The sequence below is a fragment of the Cyprinus carpio genome, chromosome B23, assembly GCF_018340385.1.
Source record: "Cyprinus carpio isolate SPL01 chromosome B23, ASM1834038v1, whole genome shotgun sequence".
Classification (NCBI taxonomy): Eukaryota; Metazoa; Chordata; class Actinopteri; order Cypriniformes; family Cyprinidae; genus Cyprinus; species Cyprinus carpio.
Window position 1 is genome coordinate 20,333,148 of NC_056619.1, and position 20,051 is coordinate 20,353,198.

A 20,051-nucleotide genomic window follows, 5' to 3' on the forward strand; every position below is an offset into this window, starting at 1 on the left:
AAGTCACAGACTGGCAGCATCTCGGAGCCAAATTTCTTAATGCTGTATTCAAAGGCGTCTCTCACAGTGCATCCCTTCAGGTCTGGTTTGAATCGTGTGTTTATTTACCCCTTTTTGATGAAAGCGACTCTGGAAGCTTAGCTTTAGGCAAAGCGAAATTAGTAATAAGAATAGCCACGTGTTTGCATAAGTTAATTTTGGCTGTATGTGCGAAATAGCTGTTTCTTACCTTTCTGTTCTTCATGTTCTGTTCAGCTTTGCTTTTTGTGATTCCTCCTTATGGTATAAGCAGTGTGAACTCAATAATAGACTATTTACTGTCTGGTTCATTTCATTTGGCCGTCTTCTCTCCTTGGATACTGCTGCTGAAGCACTTCCTCAGGCAGTTGTGGTTTGTGTACTGAAAGCCAGTTAAATAATGCAAGATCTCTAGACTGGCCATGTAAGTAAGACTAAAAGTGATGGGGCCCAAGGGAACGTCCCTCTGAGAGGAACACAGACGCTCCAAAAGACCTTTCAAGAGGTCAGTGGTAGCCATATAGGTGCTTTTTCGATGCGTAAGCAACTGTATAGTGTACATAAGATATGTTGTAGTTTATAATACAGCGCTCTGTGAAGTTGTTTCAGCAAATCGATAAAGCTTTCTCTTGATAGATTGATAGATGTAATATTTCATGATATTGAATTGGTTTTAATAAGAGCGTTGAGCTTGTTAAGTCAAGGTCCTAGCGTTCAGTCGCCTCTTAATTAATATCTGATTAAAAGACGGTGTGTATTGATCTCTCTCGGTAATGTTCAACCTTTAATACAGCCAGAATGGATTCAGATAGTTGACCTCATAATCTCAACTGTTTTCACTTGTGGTTCATTCTGGCATTATAGATTGGGACCTTTGCTTTGTAATTTTGGCTGCTGGTGATCTTTGCTTGGCTGGTTTTGGGCTAAAAGCATGTTTGATTTGGAGCTCGCTTTGTGAGTTGGTTTTCTTTTAGGATTAGGTCTAATCCGGGTGAGAGAAACCAGCGCATTGGATCTGTTGCGCCAGGCTTATCCGTTACCCAAGTAACAGAGGACTGTGAAAGGGTTAATTGAAATCCCAAAGCGAGGTGACGTGTCGCCCTAATCCACGCTGCCCCTTGACCTCTAACCTCACGGGTGGTCTTTGACGTCGGACCTCCTTGTCAATGCAGGCTTCTTGGGAGCCCAGCAAACTTCTCATTCAGTAATGATGCTTCCTGACAGAGCAGCAGCTCGGGAAACAGAAATCATTAATCATGCTTCTAGCGGCTAATCATGTTTTTCCAGCAGTCTGAGAGTGAGCAAGTGAAGGAATGGGCTGATTCTTTTTAAGAAGGTGATTATGCCAACAACAGCATCAAATGAGTGAACTTTAAAAATGCAGGGGAAAATGAGTTGAGCTTGAACGGAAATTAAATGTAATGTTTTCCCATATTTAATAGATTAAGTTAGGAATCATGACATACCACATATAGTATATTCATTTTTGCTCTCTCAATGTGTGTTTGCATTGATTAGGCTGCTTGGATGTTTCTTGCTAGTACTCTTTCTTTCATTTGAGCTTATCTTACTCCCATTGATAGATTATGTACCTGCTCATTTGCATAAACCTTCAAACTCAGCTCAACTTGTTTCAGTGGTTGCTGTTGTGAAATCTTAAGTTAATGAAAATCAATGACTGTCAGTTGTTTTTATTTCTTCATTTATTTATTTTACTGCAAATTGCTGTCAGTGTGAACACACCTTTATTATGTCTTAGTTCCTCATCTTCCAAAACCTGATTTCGTGAGAATTGGTAATAATTCACACAAGATGGGGAAATTGTAAGAAAACACACAAGTTAACCTAGCATTATAGTCGTCCTAAATCTTTTTGTAATCCTTTCTTTCAAATGTTCTTTTGGACATTAATTAAATCCTTCTTTTTCTTTCTTTCTTTCTTTCTTTCTTTCTTTCTTTCTTTCTTTCTTTCTTTCTTTCTTTTTTTTCTTCCTTTCTTTCTTTCTTTTTCTTCCTTTCTTTCTTTCTTTCTTTCTTTCTTTCTTTCTTTCTTTCTTTCTTTCTTTCTTTCTGCCTTTCTTTCTTTCTTTCTTTCTGCCTTTCTGCCTTTCTTTCTGCCTTTCTTTCTTTCTGCCTTTCTTTCTGCCTTTCTTTCTTTCTTTCTGCCTTTCTACCTTTCTGCCTTTCTTTCTTTCTTTCTTTTTTGTCTTTCTGCCTTTTTCTTTCTTTCTTTCTTTCTTTCTTTCTTTCTTTCTTTCTTTCTTTCTTTCTTTCTTTCTTTCTTTCTTTCTTTCTTTCTTTTTTGTCTTTCTGCCTTTCTTTCTTTCTTTCTTTCTTTCTTTCTTTCTTTCTTTGAGAGGTTGTTTAAGTTGCATTTTGATCATGGGCCTCTCTGTAGAGCTCTGTTGAACATCATCAGCCTGATTCCTTTAACATAGCCGGCTGCAGGCATTCTGTCTCCCTGGAAAATCTCCTCTCTCTTTCTCCCCCCGTCTCTCGAAACACACGCTTTTTGAGTGGCCCGTTCTGGAAATGATTACTCTGCCAGACCAATGAGCAGGCTTCCCTTTGATGGGTCATAAACAGAGGTCGGAGGTCAAATTCCTCTCCCCAGATGGAATTCGCTTGACATGCTTCACTGCAGAGCCCGGAGGTGTCATGGAGGACGGACTGTATGCATGTCATCATGCCTTAGTGGGTTAGTGTGAGTGTCTGTGTGTAGGATGCACCAGTTAATCTCCTTCGAGACTCTGTTTAGAGAGAGGTAATGTGCTATGGTGCCTATGGAAGGTGTGTGTCCATTTGAATGAGTGAGGGAGAAGATGACATCATGTGTAAGTGTGTGTGTATTTGAAAGTGTCACTCTGATGGAATGACTAGGAGGTGATCAGCCACGGGGGTGTTGGGCTGTGGGCCTTAATACCTCTCCTGACAACCTGCATTTAACGTGTGTTTAGAGCGGTGTGCGATTCACTGTTTGTGAGGTGTTTTCTTCACCACCTCTTGTTGCCTCCCAAAGGAGCTTTTCAGTGGATCCAATTTTTGACAGCCTATTGCAATTAAATTCAGATTTTAGCTGGAAAACAGGTTTATAAAAGTATACTTGTTTATCCAGAGAAATACTTGTCTCTAGACTGATTAGGCACCATAAAGAACTCAACAGTGTCTTTAGTGAGACGGTGTACTCACAATGAATGCACAATATGGTGCTTAGTGGAAGTGGGTTCTTTTGTTATAATTTCCATTTTTATATGGGCAGTTGACGAGGCTTTTTTATTTGCTGTTTCTTCATGAATAAGATATTGAAAATTTAGAATCTGAAATTTCATGTTGAGGAAAAATGGCTATTTTTATTTTTACAATATGTCTTCTATATGTATTTTATCATGCAGTCCCATGGGAAATATGGAATTTACTTTCCTTAGTAAAACATGAATACATGAATCTTTAATAACTGTCCCCAAAGTTTCCTTTGATAAAATTTCTACAAAGCTTTTATTTTTAGATAGGCCATTTTTCAGACACATCTGTTGAGTTTGACTTGGGAGTTGAGCCGTAAAGTCTAAGATGATCTCGTTTGATGAATGTTTTTGAAAGAAGTCTCTTCTGCTCATCAAGCCTGCATTTATTTGATCAAAAATACAGAAAAAAACAGTAATATTGTGAAATATTATTACAACTTAAAATAATTAGTTTTCTGATTTGAATATACTTTAAAAAAATAATTTTATTCCTGTGATGCAAAGCTGAATTTTCAGCATCATTACTCCAGCCTTCAGTGTCACATGTAACATCCAGTCTATCACATGATTATTTAGAAATCATTCTAATATTCTGATCTATTATGAGTGTTGGAAACAGTTCTGCTGTCTAATATATTTGATGAATAAAAGGTTAAAAAGAGCTGCATTTATTCAAAATAATTTTTTTTTTCTAATAATATATATTCTAATAATATATTTTCTTTACTATCACTTTTTATCAATTAACACATCCTTGCTGAATAAAAGTATTGATTTTATTTAAAAAAAAAGAAAGAAAAGAAAAAAAAATTAATGACCCCAAATACTGACCAGTAGTGTATATTGTTATTACAAAATATTTATATTTTAAAAACATAGCTTTTTTTTTTTTTTTTTTTTTTTTACTTTTTTCATCTTTTTTTTTTTTTTTTTTTTTTACTTTTTTCATCAAAAATATTAAGCAGCAGAACTGTTTCCAACTTTGATAATGACATCATATTTAGAATGATTTCTAAAGGATCATGTGATAATGATCCTAAAAATTCAGCTTTTGCATCACAGAAATAAATGATATATTTAAAGTATAATAAATTTAAAAACAATTATTTTAAATTGTAATAATATATCAAAATATTACATTTTTTTTCTGTATTTTTGATCAAATAAATGCATGCTTGATGAGCAGAAGAAACTTCTTTCAAAAACATTAAAAATAGTAATGTTTCCAAACTTTTGACCTGTACTGTGTGTATGTGTGTGTATGTATAGATATATATATATATATATATATATATATATATATATATATATATATATATATATATATATATATATATATATATATACAGGGTACTGCAATTAATTAATCTAATTAATAGCAAACTAAATTTGGCTGTGAAAATACCACCAAAAGATCATTTAAAGCTATTATTGTGTTAAATGTTTAGGCTACAACTGCCTAACATAAACTATGGGACATAAAAGAAGATCATTTGAGAAACATCTCAATATCTTTTTGTTCATGAAAGTCACTAGCGACCAAAACAGCTTTGTTACCAACAGTCTTCAAAATACCTTATTTTATGTTGTACAAAAAAAGTAATTCAGGTTTGAAATAACATGAGGGTGAGTAAATGATGACGGAATGTATTTATTTATTAATTTATTTTTGTGAACTATCCCTTTAATGTTTAATATTATTTATTCAAATTTTTTTTAAATGAATGAAAAGAAACTACAACTACCAGCAGGTGACAGTAAATGTCTTTGAGTCGATTCTTTCAAACGGCTGATTCATTCAGGAATGAACGACTCTCTCTATTATAAATGGGCTACTGAATCATTTTGTTCACACAATTCGTTCAAAGCGCTGATTCATTCAGAAACTAAACACCACTGTGTTGCTCGGAGACACACAACAGTTCTGCTGTGGCTTTATAGGTAATATTTTTGTTGGCAAAATTGAACAACAACACAAAATTGTGTTAAAAAATATTACACAATGTTGACTTCTTATTTACTGAACTGTTTCAAATCACATTTGCACTCGTGCAGATCAGGACAAAAGCGGCAATTGTGATCTGAGACATACAGGGTAATTTTTTTTGCCCCAATATCTTGAATTTTAGGGCATGACCCTATTTATGAAGTTGTATCTCTGCATCATATTTGTCAGCTGTCAACTGTATGAAACGTAAGATGACGTGCATGTCTGGGGGTGGGGCCAGTGTGCATTAAAATATTTTAATCGTGTTATTTTTTTAAGTTAACGCGATAGGCCTCTAGTAATCTGTTTTATTAACAACTCATCATTTACGATGTACAAAAACAAGTTTTAATTTTTTAATTTATTTCTTGTTATTGTGCCTTTATAGTTTTTTTCCCCTTGTTAGTGCCGTAAAACTACCATTTGACAGTTTGTAGTGTATTAACCCTAAATCATATCAGAAATCAGATGACTTTCACTTTCTTTTTCATAAACAATATTAATACTGGGAAGAAGCACCTGTCTGATCTAATAGATTGCCAAATGTTTTACAAGAAAATACTATTTCAGTTTTTCTGCTGCAAATATAATGTTTATAATGTATAATGTTTGAAAATTGTTTCTACACCATTTCTTCAGTGTATGGCTTGGGTCTTTTATTTTAGTTTATTTATTTATTTATTTTTTTGGCGGGGGGTCTGACAGGTGAAATTATTTTTCCAAACAACACATTATCTGTATTTATTTAACAAGAAAATACTAATTCAGTTTTTTCCCGTTTACATTTAATTCCATGTTACTTACGGTTTCTTTGTGAAATCTGAGTGAAATTTTTCTACACATTGTTTTCAGTGTAGCCTTTGAGGAATTGTTCATTTGTAGCACAAACTGTGCCACATTAAACTTTAGGAAATCACTTATCCGAATATGAACAATTATAATAGTTAAACAAGTCCTACTAATTATTCCAAAGTTTCAAGTTTTCTACACCCTTGTCCTGTGTATTTGACTCCAAAAGAATGACCTTGTCCTTATATAGGCCTAAGGTGATACACCTCTATATGTAATATTCAGAAGGACAGAGACATAAGCGCATCTCTCCTCACATCCGCAGCTGTCAGAACTCGAAATCTCTCAGTGGATGAGAGCTTCTGTGAGATGCAGCAGATGCTGTGTAAGGCTCCAGATGATCGCGAGAAGAATGAGTTGTGCTAAGAGCTGGCGTGCTGCCCAATGCAATATAGATATTTCTCTACTTTTTTGCTTTATAAATGTGCTGCAATCCCAAAACTTATTTTTTATGGGCAAAAATAGTCTGGGTCTGAATTTTAGCAGACTCAAACTGTCTATGCGGTGTTGTTTATTGAAGGGCAAGAGGATGGGACAGTAGGTTAATAGCTAGCTTTATTTATTTTTTGTCCTTGGCAGATGTATTTTTGTGCGTGTGATGGTGCAAGTCCCGCAGCGGTCTTCGTCAGGGCTGCGTTTGTGGCTGCCACCGGGTTGCTGTATAATTGAGAGTGTGATCCTCTTGAGTTTGGTATTTACAGTGGCCGACGATACTCTCGCTTTCACACTCTTGGCTCAGATAAGAGTAGTCTGTTTTAGCCTTTTGCTACATGACTGTTTCCAGCTCGATTCTCATGCTCCTGTGACCCTGTGAGTGATGGCGGTGCAGTGCCTTAATGACCATCAGCAGAGGCGGGCGACCCTCGGCTGTGCCGCTGGCATTAAAACGGATGTCGGTTTATGTGCAAGCGTTTTAACATAAGGGCTGCTCAGCAGTCGAGTGCCACTGATAGGAGTGTGTGTGTTATCACAATGACAGCGCACTCCCGTTTACTCATGTGATTGACCACAGGTTTGTTTGCCAGGCACACGTGTGTGTGTGTTTGTGCATGTGTGTTTGCCGGCTGGTCATCCTTAGACAGTTCTTAAAGTTTTATAGACTCCAGTGCCAGTCTGTCTCTTTCCTGTTGGACTCAGAATCATGTCCAGATGAGGTGGTTGCACTGGAGGCAGGGGGAATGCAAACAGGACGGAACAATGGCTTGGCCCCTGTGCTGTTATATAGGCCACCAGACTGGGGTAGTGTCCAAACTCTCTACGGGAAAATACACTAGACCTCGCTAATAAACACTCCAACAAAATGACAACTTTAATGCCTTTTGGGCTCTAAATCTAGTGTAGAGGATCCCTTTTTCCCCAGTTTTTAAAACAACTGATTGTTTGTGAAGAAAAAGGCAAGGGGTTAGTGGCACTATTATTTTTATTATTATAAAAATCCAGTTAAATTAAATAAAAAAAAAATATATATTTTTTTTAATTATAAATTAATAAAAAATAACTTAAATATTAATTAATAATTATTAATTTTTAATTTTTGTTTTTTGTTTTGATGTTTTATGTTTTTTGTTTTTAATATTCTCCCATATGATGTAATATTAAATGATAATGTTTTTTAATTATTTAATAGTACTTTTCATATTTAAATTTGTAAATGTTTTCACTAAATCTGATAATTTATTTAAAATTGAAGTAAAATAAAATGATTAAATATACTTTTAAAATGATTTAACGTTATAAGTTTATAAGTAAATATGGTCATTTAATCTGAAACAACTTTTTTATTTCATTTTAATTGTTATTATCTAAAATGTAGTAGGCCTAATGTTTTTAATATCAGCTACTGTTTTTAAATATTTAATTTTTATTTAATATTTGAAATCGTTTTTATAAATAAAATCTGAAAAAGTTTTTAATTAATTTTTAATTAATTTTTGAATTATTAAATCTGCTGATCTGAACGACTGTAATAATTTTTATAAGGTTTTTTTTTTTTTATCAGTGTTTGTCTGTAAAATGTTTGCTACATTGATATTACTTGAAATATTTTGTTTTAGTACTTGGGTAGTACAAAGGTTGGAAACCCTGATTTAATGTTGTTGTTTTGTAAATAAATAATTAAACCTTCCTTTTATAACATTAAACCCTCATTATTAAGAACTCATTACGGGGAGTATTTTACTGATAAGAGCAGAGACTCATTCATAATGAATGTCAACATTTGCTCTTGTACACGGATGTGCTGTGGCTGATATTTTGTTTGTTCATAGTCATAAATGGTTCTAGTGACTCATTTACTCTTTTTTTTTCATCTATTCTTTTATTCCTTTTTCATTTAATCATCTAGGATATGACTTTGCTTTTATGCTTTTCAGATGTTTTTCTCTCTTATTTTTAGACTTGGGGAATGGGGAATGATACAACAAAATTATTTATCATAAAATTATTTGCTTGAACCAGTTGTTAGTGAATTTGATGGTTGACGTAAAGGAAGGATGTGAAACGTGACGTAAGTGAAGCTTGGATAAAGTTTGTTCTATTTGTTTAATTTGTAAAATCCACATAAGTGTTTCCAGAAGCAAGTTGTTTTTTTGTTTGACCGAAAATCTGGTTTACCAGTGCTGTTTTAGCCCTGTCATGAAAAGTAAACCTCAACATGATCGATGTTTTTCCTCGCGACTTCCTGATCAAATCATAGATATACCTTAAGGAGCCTTGCCTTGGGCCTCATCAGCCTGTCAGGCTCAAAACAGGGCACTTTTCACAAACAGACGCCCCGTTGGCAGGCCTCTTGTCTAAGCGCGTTACGTAGCGCCACAAGGGCTAAACGTGTTTGCAATTACAGCTCGCGCTAAACCAGAAGCGAAGGTCTCGCGCTTTCAAAAATCACACACTTGACATCTCCACATTTCCTCGCTCTCATACAGCCCTCTCATAATTTGCTCGTAGGTCTCGCTAGCCGGATTCCCCTGCGGTAAACGTGGAGCATAGCTGAAATACCTGCAGCTCTCCCCCGCACCCGCCGCTAATCAGTACCACATCTACAGACGTTTCCAGTTTTCCAGTGGATCGGTCTCTGATCCTTCGCCCACGGGGCCCTGACACGTTCTCACACCAACCTCAACCCTTGGCTGGGATGAGCGGGCTCCCCGTCTGCTGCCGAGCCATCGGTCACTGTCATGGCAACACATTCCTGAATTGAAAGAGATAGAAAAGGGGTGAGCGAAAGCTTCAGTGGCTTTTTGCTGCAGTAGAGCCGCGAGTAATATTAATGGCCAAAGGAGCAGTCGGACAGCTGGTGTGCTGAGGCTATTCATCATAATTGTCACACTCTGACTGATCAAATCCTTTGTAGGGCTCAGACACTCCTGGGACAAGGTGCCCTAATTGCTGACTTAGGATCAAGTTTCTTGTTCCTCAGGCCTAATTTATAAGCATTTTAAACCACAGACTATCTCTCATGTGGAAGATCCATATTAAGCTCTAAGGGACATCTTTCACCTTGCTTAATCTTTGCTGTGCTCTTTTGTAACGCTAGAAGGTTTGGAAACTAAGCCCGTTTGGTTTCGACTCTGCAACCGAATGATTTTTGTGACATTCAGCTCCGTTAATTGTTTTTGTATTGTACTTAAATATTCTGACAATGTTTCCTGCTGCTAAATCTACAGCTTCATGGCAAACAAAATTGCTGTAGATGAGTTATGAGCTTTCTAAATTGAATGCGTGTTTGATGATAGTAATACAAAGTCAACAAATAGACAACTTATGTGACACACTCTCATGGTGACTATTTTAAGTTTTAGCAAATTGGTTTCTAATTTGTGTGAAAGCATGCATTCTTTATTTCAGTCTGATACTTGACATTTCTTTTTCATTCTTATCAAATGATTCAGTCAGAGCGGTTCTTGAACACGTTGTTGCAAAGCTATAGGCCTATTTTCAGATGCTGTCTGTGGAAAGCAACATTTTTGGAGAATTAGGCCCTATTTATTTTAGTTAGTTTCATGAAAGAAGTTGTGTTTGTTTTGTGTACAAACTTCTTTTGAGTCTGGTCTTATGCAGTGAATGTTTAAATTATTTTATATCATGCACTTTTATAATATAATGTTTTATATATAAATTCATTTTGTAAATGTTTTTGTAAACTAAATCAGATAATTTGCTGAAGTATTTTTAATTCATTTAATAATTTTGTAAATAAATCTGAATCTGAAAATTTAACCATAAAACTAATGCATTTTTAAGATTTCTATAAATGTTTCGAATGTAAAATGTATACAGCATTGATTGACATCGAGTAACATTTAAGAGGAGTAGTGTTGGTTTTGTAAACATTGCCCTTTTGCGTCTTCTTTTGCAAAGAATAATCAAATTAATTGGTCATTTCGCTGAATTTATTGTAGAAGTGGGGTAATAAAAATAATATTATGTTAGTTTAGTTTTGTTTAGTGTATTTTTATGTAAATAGGATTAGCTAGCCTATTCTTCTTCTTCTTCTTCTTAAAAAAAAAAAGCTAATGGAATTAACAAACCCAGAATCATTAAGTCGAATTGAAACCAGAATCGTTAAATTGCCATTTTTATCTATTAGCATTAGACCACCGCTATAAGCCTTTGGGCGAGAGTGTGTAAATACTTTGATTTACATCTATTCTTTGCTCTTTCGGTCTCTTTCTTTCTCCACAAGCATATTTCACCAGCAGCTTGCACGTTTAATGAGGAATTTCATTTCTATTAAACATGCAAATGTAGCCTTTAAAGGAGATGCTGGGATGAAGCTAGCATTCAGATGGCTTTATCTCACCGCTCTGTTCATTAGCCGAGTGTAATTGTGTTAGCACAAACGCGTTCGCCGGGAACGCACATATCCGAATTGAAAGGTCACACAGATGACACGGTGAAGGTGCACAAGCACACACGCATGTCTCATGCTTGACTTCATGACTTCATCTCTTGATAAGTCTTTTATAATGAAAGCACCGCTAGAGATGTTTGTTTGTATGTGTGCATGAGTAGGTGGGTGCAAAGCAATGAGTGAAGTTAGTGAAAGTGTAAAGCTCAGCACATAAACTCTCGCAGTGTGCGGAGGGAAGCAGGCCAGAGAACGGCCGTTGCCCAGTGATGCGATCCTGATGGAATGTGCGCTAGTGAGGCCTACGGAACATGAAACACCATGAGCTCGGGAGCTACCGTTATGGGATTTGAAGTCTTTATGCCCCCTTTCCCCCTGTAGTTTAAAGCATTGCACAGCCGGGATCGGTGGAGCGTTTCACATTCTGATCCTGGCACGAGTATTAGCTTGACATTTGCCACGGATAATTGTAGCTGGCTTAGAAATGACATCGTAAATCGTAATGGTGGAATTTACGGAAAAAAAACCCCCACTTTGATTTGCAGGCGTGTTTATCATAATAAAGTCGATTGCTCAACAGATGAGAGCAAGCTAATGAAAGAAGATAAGATGCGACGGGCGTACTTCTGCGACTGGCTGAAGGAAATAACCGAACGCTTCCCAGGAGGGAGAAAGCTTTTTATTGATGGCTGAACTTTGAGTCAGCAGTGTTTGTGTGCTTTTATTGGCTCTGTGGGAGCTGTAGCCCAGACACTGAGGTGTGGTAATGGACGTGGATCTATTAACACAGCCAGAGAAGGAACGGGATGTGTCTGTTTGGTCTGCGTTTGTTGTTTGTGGGTGTTGCAGTTGGAAACACTGTGTTTATATTCCTCTCAGTTCTTGCATAAATTATTTTAAGACTTTGCACGTTTGCGCATGTATGTGCAACCTCTGTGTGCTGGGCATGCAAAATTTCTAAATCGCTGGTAGCCCTTCGGGCAGACATTCTTCAGATTTTGGTAGCCCAAAATGAATTTCAGTAGCCCGAATCAAAAATAAAAAAAGACATCGGCTGAACTTCACTGTGGACAAATCAGCATTATTAAAGAGCTAGTTCACCCAAAAATGAAAATTCTGTCATTAATTACTCATCCATGTGTCGTTCCAAACCCGTAAGACCTTTGTTCATCTTCGGAACAAAATTAAGATATTTTTGATGGAATTTGAGAGCTCTCTGACCCTCTGTAGATAGCAACACAACTGTAATGTTCCCAGGTCCAGAAACATAGTAAGGACATTGGTAAAACAGTCCATGTGACATCAGTGGCTCAACTTCAGTTTTGCGAAGCTACGAGAATACTTTTTGAGCGCAAAGATAACAAAAATATCTATATATATATATATATATATATATATATATATATATATATATATATATATATATATATATATATATATATATATATATATATATATATATATTTTTTTTTTTTTTTTTATATATTTTAACTATAATTTATTCAACAATTCTCCTCACCCGTTTAATTATAACTATAATTTATTCAACAATTCTCCTCCCACGAGTTACCGTCTTATGGCATATTAGAGAGTATCACAACGTATACACAAATGCATATCCATGCTTTCACCTAAGCGTAAACAATGCTGATTACGCAGATTACATTCATGCACGTGCTTTCCCCCTGAACGTAAATAACGCTGATTATGTTGATTACGTTCTTGGGTACTCTCCAAAATGGCGGAGGGCGTAACTCGGGGGAGAAGAATTGTTGAATAAGTAAATTTGAATTACTTTTTAATTTTATTAAGTATTTTACTTTAACATTTGTTTTTATTTTGTTATATTCTTAAGCTATTTTATCAATTTTATTTTATTTAACTTTTTTATTTTTATTTTTTACTTTATTCCACTTGTACTTTATTTTTTACTCTTTACTTATTTAACTTTTTGCTTAACTTATTTTACTTTATTTAACGTTTGTTTTTGTTATTTTCTTATCTTAAATGATTCTGTTTTTTTATTCCATTTTATTTTAAATTATTCTGTTTTATCCATTTAATTTTACTTAATTTAACCTTTGCTTTATTTTACTTTTTATTTGTTATATTTTATTTATTAATTTATATTTTATTTATATTAATGTATATTAATTTATAATAATATATATTAATTTATATATTAATTATTATTATTATTATTATTTTTTTTTTACTTATTTAACTTTTTTAGTTTAATTTTGTACTCCATATTTTGTTTAACTTTTTATATTTAATTTAATTTAATTTTTTATTTTTTTCTTGCCAAAGTGCAGGAACCCTGCATGGTTATATGAAGCATGTTTGTGTATACTACATATGGATGACTTCATTGCAGTCAAACTAACCACATGTTTTCTTACATTAATATTAGTATCGTTGCAGCATGTGTTAATCTTCTATGACTAGGTGTCTTGTAGTGTGAGTTTGCATAAGGTTGGTGACAGTCGTGTCATCCGGGGCAGGGTTAACATAAGCGCATCCCTCCAAACTGCTGCGGTAGCAACATTTACTGCAACGTTAAAAGAGCCAGTGATTAGACTTGATGGCTTTTCCCTTGGAGTGTCTTGTCCATTCCCATAGCTCACAATTTATTCCCACTTTGACCTTATGAGCCTGGATTTCTGATTTAAGATTAGTCTGCAGTGTTGTAGAATTCAGTCCACATAACAACACATCAGATCTTGGAACGGATTTTAGGAATCATGCAAGTTTAGTTCCACATCATGGTGCATTATGTATCCACAGAGTTAGTAGTGCTTGGTAAGTCCATTATTATTTCTCATGCTTCAATGTTTTTCAAAGCTCTAAAGTTTTAAATTTGGGCACATAGTCATCCCACATTTGTTTATGCTACAGATATATGCTATAGACATGATTTATAATAGTGTGGCATATTGAGTTTGATTTGTAACTGGTGGACAATAAAAAAAAAAGTGAAAACAATTCCCAATTCTTTTGCTGTCGACCTCACAGGCCACATGTCCAATCAAAATCTACAGTATTTTGGCACCAATTTGATTGTCACTCACTAGAAAATAGTCAAATTAGACAGATGGCAAAATGAATGTGTTTGAAAGATGTCCATGCCGAAACCATGAACAAAACAAATGTAACCCAGAATGCACTTGTACAACATGAACAAACATGGTTTGAGCAGACCACAAATTATTGGCTGCCAAAAACCTACAACAATTGACATTTTCATAATTTAGGCTGTCATGTTTAAGCAGTTCATTGTAATATTAATGTCTGTGTTTGCTTTTAAAAACTTTTATTTTATTTTTTTATTTATTTTGATTAACAATTCGTTACAGCATTGGTTGCCATTCAGGTCCTGAAGAGAAACCCAAAACCAGTTGTGAACCACAGCTTAATGTGCCATGCAAATCTAGTATGACTGTTTTTTTTTCTTCCCAAAATGCACCTGTTTAAATTGGGGTACTGTTGTACCCACTGTGTGAAGTTGTTGGTGGTTTGGGGGGCGAGGAAGGGGGCAGCTATCATGGTGTCAGTGGGTCACACGCTAAGGAGTGACGCTATAAAAGGAGGACAGTGTTCTCTGATTTTGGCAAATCCACAGTGCAACAGGCCTGGCGCACAATCACCTCCTCAGTGTCCTCTACTCCTGCAGACACCGGGCCCTCCCCGCTGCACAGCCATTAGTCAAACCCAAACAATACCCACCCTCAGCACGAGAGAGCATGCTGTAGAGTTAAACAACCTGAATGGAGGCGGAGTGTGACTTGTGCTGGTCATTTAAACAGGGCAGGACTCGTCTGGCAGTATTAGATTAGCAATTAGCAATCAGTGAGAAGCAGAGCAAATGTTTTGTTTTTTGTTCTAGATGCTGCATATAAGCCATCCCACACTGGTGTTTGATTAACTTAGAATACAAGTTAAATGTATATGAATATTGCATTGAAATTGACTTTTTACTACTTTGATTACATAAAAATGTTTCTAATTTTCCAAAAATTTCTAAAAATCTAAAGATTTTTCTAATTGTCTTATCTGTCATGATTAGCTGATTATTAATATTTAACTGAAATAATAACACACTTATGAATGATTAAGATTATAAATATTATTTATATTTATTAAAAATATTAAAACAAATTAGTTTTTTTCTGAAAAATATGTGCAAAATAAAGTGGTTGCCTGGGTGTTTCTATAGTATAGCCTTTAATAAGGGTTTTGCCATATTGAATTTTTGACAGGAATAAAAAGAGTCTGTGAAGGATAGAAGTACAGTGCATTCAATGGATTGTACTTTTTTTTTTTTTTTTAACAACATACTGACTGTCAAGCTGACAAAGTTTTGGACTGTGAAAATTACATGATCTAGAACCTTCACCGTGCCCATCATTGTAAAGACTGTGAGTCTATCCCTCATTGACCTTGTTTTCATCCATGTTAAATTCAATATGGCGTCTAACCTGACCAAGTTTAGTTACTAAAGTGTTCGGAGTTGTTCTTGGCACATTTCTGTGCAGTTGCTAGGGTGTTTTTGCTGGCTTAAGTTGAGAGTCCACCAAGTTTCTGTCATGTTCTGTTATTTTTGTTGTTTGTTTTATTGTTTGGCATGTGAAAATTTATTAGTAAAGTGTTAGCATACCTATTGTCAACTAACTGCTTTATTTGAGGTAGCCTATAACGTTTTAGTCTGGAGTAGGGTTATGACTGTGAGGAAATTTTCCCACTTGTTAATCGATGTGTGACAATACCGGTATCACCGTGTTTGTGTGTGTGTGTGTGTAGGGGGGTGGGGTGGGGGTTTACCTTTTTTCCTCGCTTTCCTTCTGTCTTTTAATAGCTTGTAAAAGCTTGTAAAATTTTACTTTCACTTTTCAAATTAGTGACAATTCAGCGTCAAGCAGTTGTTTGTTTTTAGTTTGAGTTTTCCCTCTTTTCCTTACTTTACTTCGCTTTTAAATAGCTTAAAAGCGCGGTGCACATTTTACTTTCACTTTTAAATTAGCAGCAATTAGGCATAAATTGCTTGAATTCAATTCAAGCAACAACATAATAAGTAGAACATAGAACTTTTATTAACAAAATGAATAAAACACCATGCTATATGCCTAATATAAAATAACAAATAACACAACATTTAGATAGGCTATACAAAACTGAAGATCAGTAAACACTGTGAAACCAAATAAATAAGAAATGTACGTTATTAGCAAAATGAATAAGAAAGCTTGGAGACACAGCATACTTGATGTAAAAAAATAAAAAATACACAGTTTAAATAAAAATCAGCAAACACTGTGGAACCAAATCGAAAAACTATGTTTACTATAATTTTACTACAATAAAACCGTGGTTAATTTTCAAAAGGGAATCACATTTTTGTTGTGTTGTAGAGTCCAGAGGCCAGGATTCATGAAAATCTTCTTAAAGATGTTAAAACATTTCTTAAAGGGTTACTCCACCGCAAAATGAAAGTTTTGTCATTATTCACTTACCCCCATGTCGTTCCAAACCCGTAAAAGCTTTGTTCGTCTTCGGAACACAATTTAAAGATATTTTGGATGAAAATCGGGAGGCTTGAGACTCTCCCATAGACTGCCAAATAAATAACAGTGTCAAGGTTCAGGAAAGTATGAAAAGCATCGTCAGAATAGTCCATCTGCCATCAGTGATTCAATCATAACGTTATGAAGCGACGAGAATACTTTCGTACATGAAGAAAACATAAATAACGACTATATTCAACAATTCCTCTCTTCTGTCTCTCTCCAAATCAGCGTAGCGCCATTTTGGCAATTCTGAGCTGTACGCAGGTGACGTACGCTCTTCTGTGTCAGCCGCACTGCGCTGATGCACTGTTGTCTTTCAAACCAAAGCGTAAATACACGTAAAAAAACGTATCCCTGTGGCGCAGTTGATACACGGGTTTGGAACAACGATAAATTCTAAAAATGTTACTATGAGCAGTTCTTGAAAAAAGAAGAAGAAGAAAAAGTAAATTCAGCCTCTGTCCTACATTATTTTCTTCTGAATATTCTGCCTCACTTGTTAAATGTGCTGCAGATGCAGTTTCTTGTCATCAACTCTCACTGGAACAGTTACTTTTTGGCTGTTTTTGCTTTTTAAAATATGTGTACATTAGGCTAAACTAAGGAACTGCAGAAATTGCAGTCCTTGTCGCATTTTAACCACCATTGTTGCTGTCAACTCTTTATTTCTCCTCTTCTCTCTGGCATGAGTCATTCCCTCAGCCAGTCGCACGCTTACGGCCCGCTGCATCCCTCTAAATCGGCATCCTCATAACACTCACAATCTGTGATTTAGCATCAGAGATTGGCTACCTAGACTGAAACAAACTTGCGTTGCTATATCATCTCTTTAGCTGAATGATATGAGATGTCGTTTCAAGGCTCTGTTTTGCAAATAATTTCCCACTGTCAACAAGTCGTTGTTTCCTCTATCATCCCCCCCGTGATCACAGTCACAGTGTAGCTCTGCTAAAATATCACTTTCATTGGAGGTCTCGCTGGATTGAGGCTATTATTGCTTTTTTAAAATTGAGGGCTAAATCGAAGCTGTCTGGTTTTAATATCTCAACTTAAATCAAAATATACTACTGCTACAGTTTGTCTAATAGCATTGCAAATATGTAGCATTTTGTGAACAACTATTTTTTTTCTAGTGCTCATGCAAATGTTTTTCTTGCTGCTTATCAGTAAACGTCTTCCAGTGGTTTGGTGGTGAATGCCTGGCTTAACAGCAATAATCTTTAAATATTTGTCCTGCACACATTTTTGTTTTGTGCTCTAATTTTATTACACTAATCTGGTGTCTTAATTTGATTACATAAATTGGATTCATTATTATGGATTTACATTTATTATGCAGTCCAGAATCTGTTTTCATGTTTAGATACCTGATAATGGTGCTGGTTTTTAATTGTGGGTAGGAGTAAAGGAGTGAAAGAGAGAAAGGAAGGAAATAAAGCTTTAAGAAAAAAAAGAGAAAGGATTGGCAAAATAGAAAGACAGGCAAAATGAATGAATGAAGTATTTCAAGACAGAAAGACATAAAGAAAGAAGCAGAACGATAAAAAGCCTAGCCTGTGTGTGTGTTTGTGGATTAAGGCCTCTATGTATTGATGTATGTGAGTGTGTCTGCGTGCTTGTAATAGAAAGCAGATCCCGCTATGCAGAGCCTCTCTGGGTGGTTTAGTTGTGGCCATCACTGAGTCCTGCCTGCCTCCTACCCCACAATGCTCAGCAATGTGACCTCCATGTTAAAGAGGTGCTCTGTATAAATTTGCTTAAGTATGAGGTGCCGTTTTCATGGCTTGTGCTGTAATTTATGTGCCACAAGCAATAAATCATTGTGGATACCTTGGTCCCGCCGGCCATTTTCTGAGCTAGGCAGGTTTTGCTATCCTGAAGGTGCCATGCAACTCCCATACCTCCCTTTAATTGATTCATCCAATTTCACCTTTATCCTTGATGTGAGCCTATTTGGAGCAAGTGGGTGGGATGTCCTAATTGCTGTATCCCACACAAATAGCATTGCAGTGTAGTGTTATCAGTTGCAGCACATGTATTGTAATTTTGCTGCAGCAGTTTCAGTTTATCATAATTTCTCTTTCTTCTTTTGTTTTTCATTTTCTGAGATAAAGTGGACACTTGGATCTGCATTTAAGCAGCTTCCGCTGCCTCATTAGCATATCGTTGTCCCAGATAAGTCAAAACTCTTGACAGCTTTGTTTTTATAGTGTGTAATGGGTCAGGTGCAGCACTGCTAAATTCAATTTTAAGTGTGTTGTGGAGTTATTTAGTTAGTTACTTGATTATTTATAGGCAATTTTTCTGTGTTTTTTACTGCTAGGAATTTGCTTTGACAGTGTCCCTGTATCACAGAGCCAAAAAGCACCTCGGAGTGCTGACTCTGACTCAGTTGAGCTGAGAGGAGCTCAGCTGTGATGATCAATACAGAGGAGAGAAATTTGGACCCCTGTCAGCACACTACATTACACAGCAAATATGGTGAAACGGTATAAAGCTCAGAGTAGCTGAAGATCGGACTCCATTAGTAGATGTTCTTTTTAAATGCCTCATATTATTCCATTTTTATTTTTTATTTTTTTGCAATTGTGTCAGTGCACCTTGAGGTCTGTGCCATTTTTCCTCCAATATTGCATGTGTTTGCAAAATGCATTGATACTTTAAACTTTATGTCCACAGACTTGATCTTAATCTCTTTTTCCCAACAATATCCAAGTAAAAAGGCCTATGCATTCCTGTAGCTGAAACAGTAGAGCATGGCACTAGCAGCACCAAGGTCATGGGTTCGATCCCCAGGGAGTCACTTTAGATATTGATGCCTCATTACAATAGTTTTAATCAATAAACACTATTGACTACATACTGTTTTTTGCCATTTTCCACATGGTCAACAAAAATGAAATTTTGAATGAATACATTTTCCCCCTATTCAGATGATGTGTAGCATGTTGGCCTATCTAGTACAGTATATGATGTGTTGACATATGTGTATATGTATCTGCTCTCTCGCACAGTTGTTTCGTAGTTTGCACATGACAGTCAGCCCACAGTATGGCTCACAGCACCGAGCGGTGAATGAGACCCAGAGGCAGTCTACTCGTTCAATAGTCTTGTGAAGTGAGATAAATGTCATCTGAGATACAATGATGCTTCTGTTTTGAACACTGGAGAAGGTCACAGAAGCAGACAGTCCCTGCTGCTGGCTAGATGAAAGGCCTGAGACTGTCCTTGTTTTAGTGGCTTTGCACTCTGAGGGTGTAGCTGGACACCCAGTGCTCAGCTCCTCTTCATCACCCATGATCACATGAATGCCATTAGACTTTCAATTAGAACAAATTTGATGGATTGTCTCTCTTTTCACAGCCCTGTGGTTGAGGGCATGTTGTCTGTACTGTGGTATTTCAAAACCTGTGGTTCAAGGAAAGTGCTTTTGTTTTATGCGAGGTCAACTTGAATGGCTTCTCTGAGCAAGCGTGAGGAAATGAGAATGTTTATTGCTGACGCTTCTGAGCTTATGGCATTCTTCAAGGTGAATTCGTAAAC

At 35.9% G+C, this 20,051-nt stretch overlaps 1 protein-coding gene across 1 annotated transcript in view; it reads left to right on the forward strand.

The window, feature by feature from the left end:
- plxna1a (plexin A1a) overlaps positions 1-20,051 on the forward strand; it is a 214,432-nt gene that overhangs the window by 5,481 nt on the left and 188,900 nt on the right.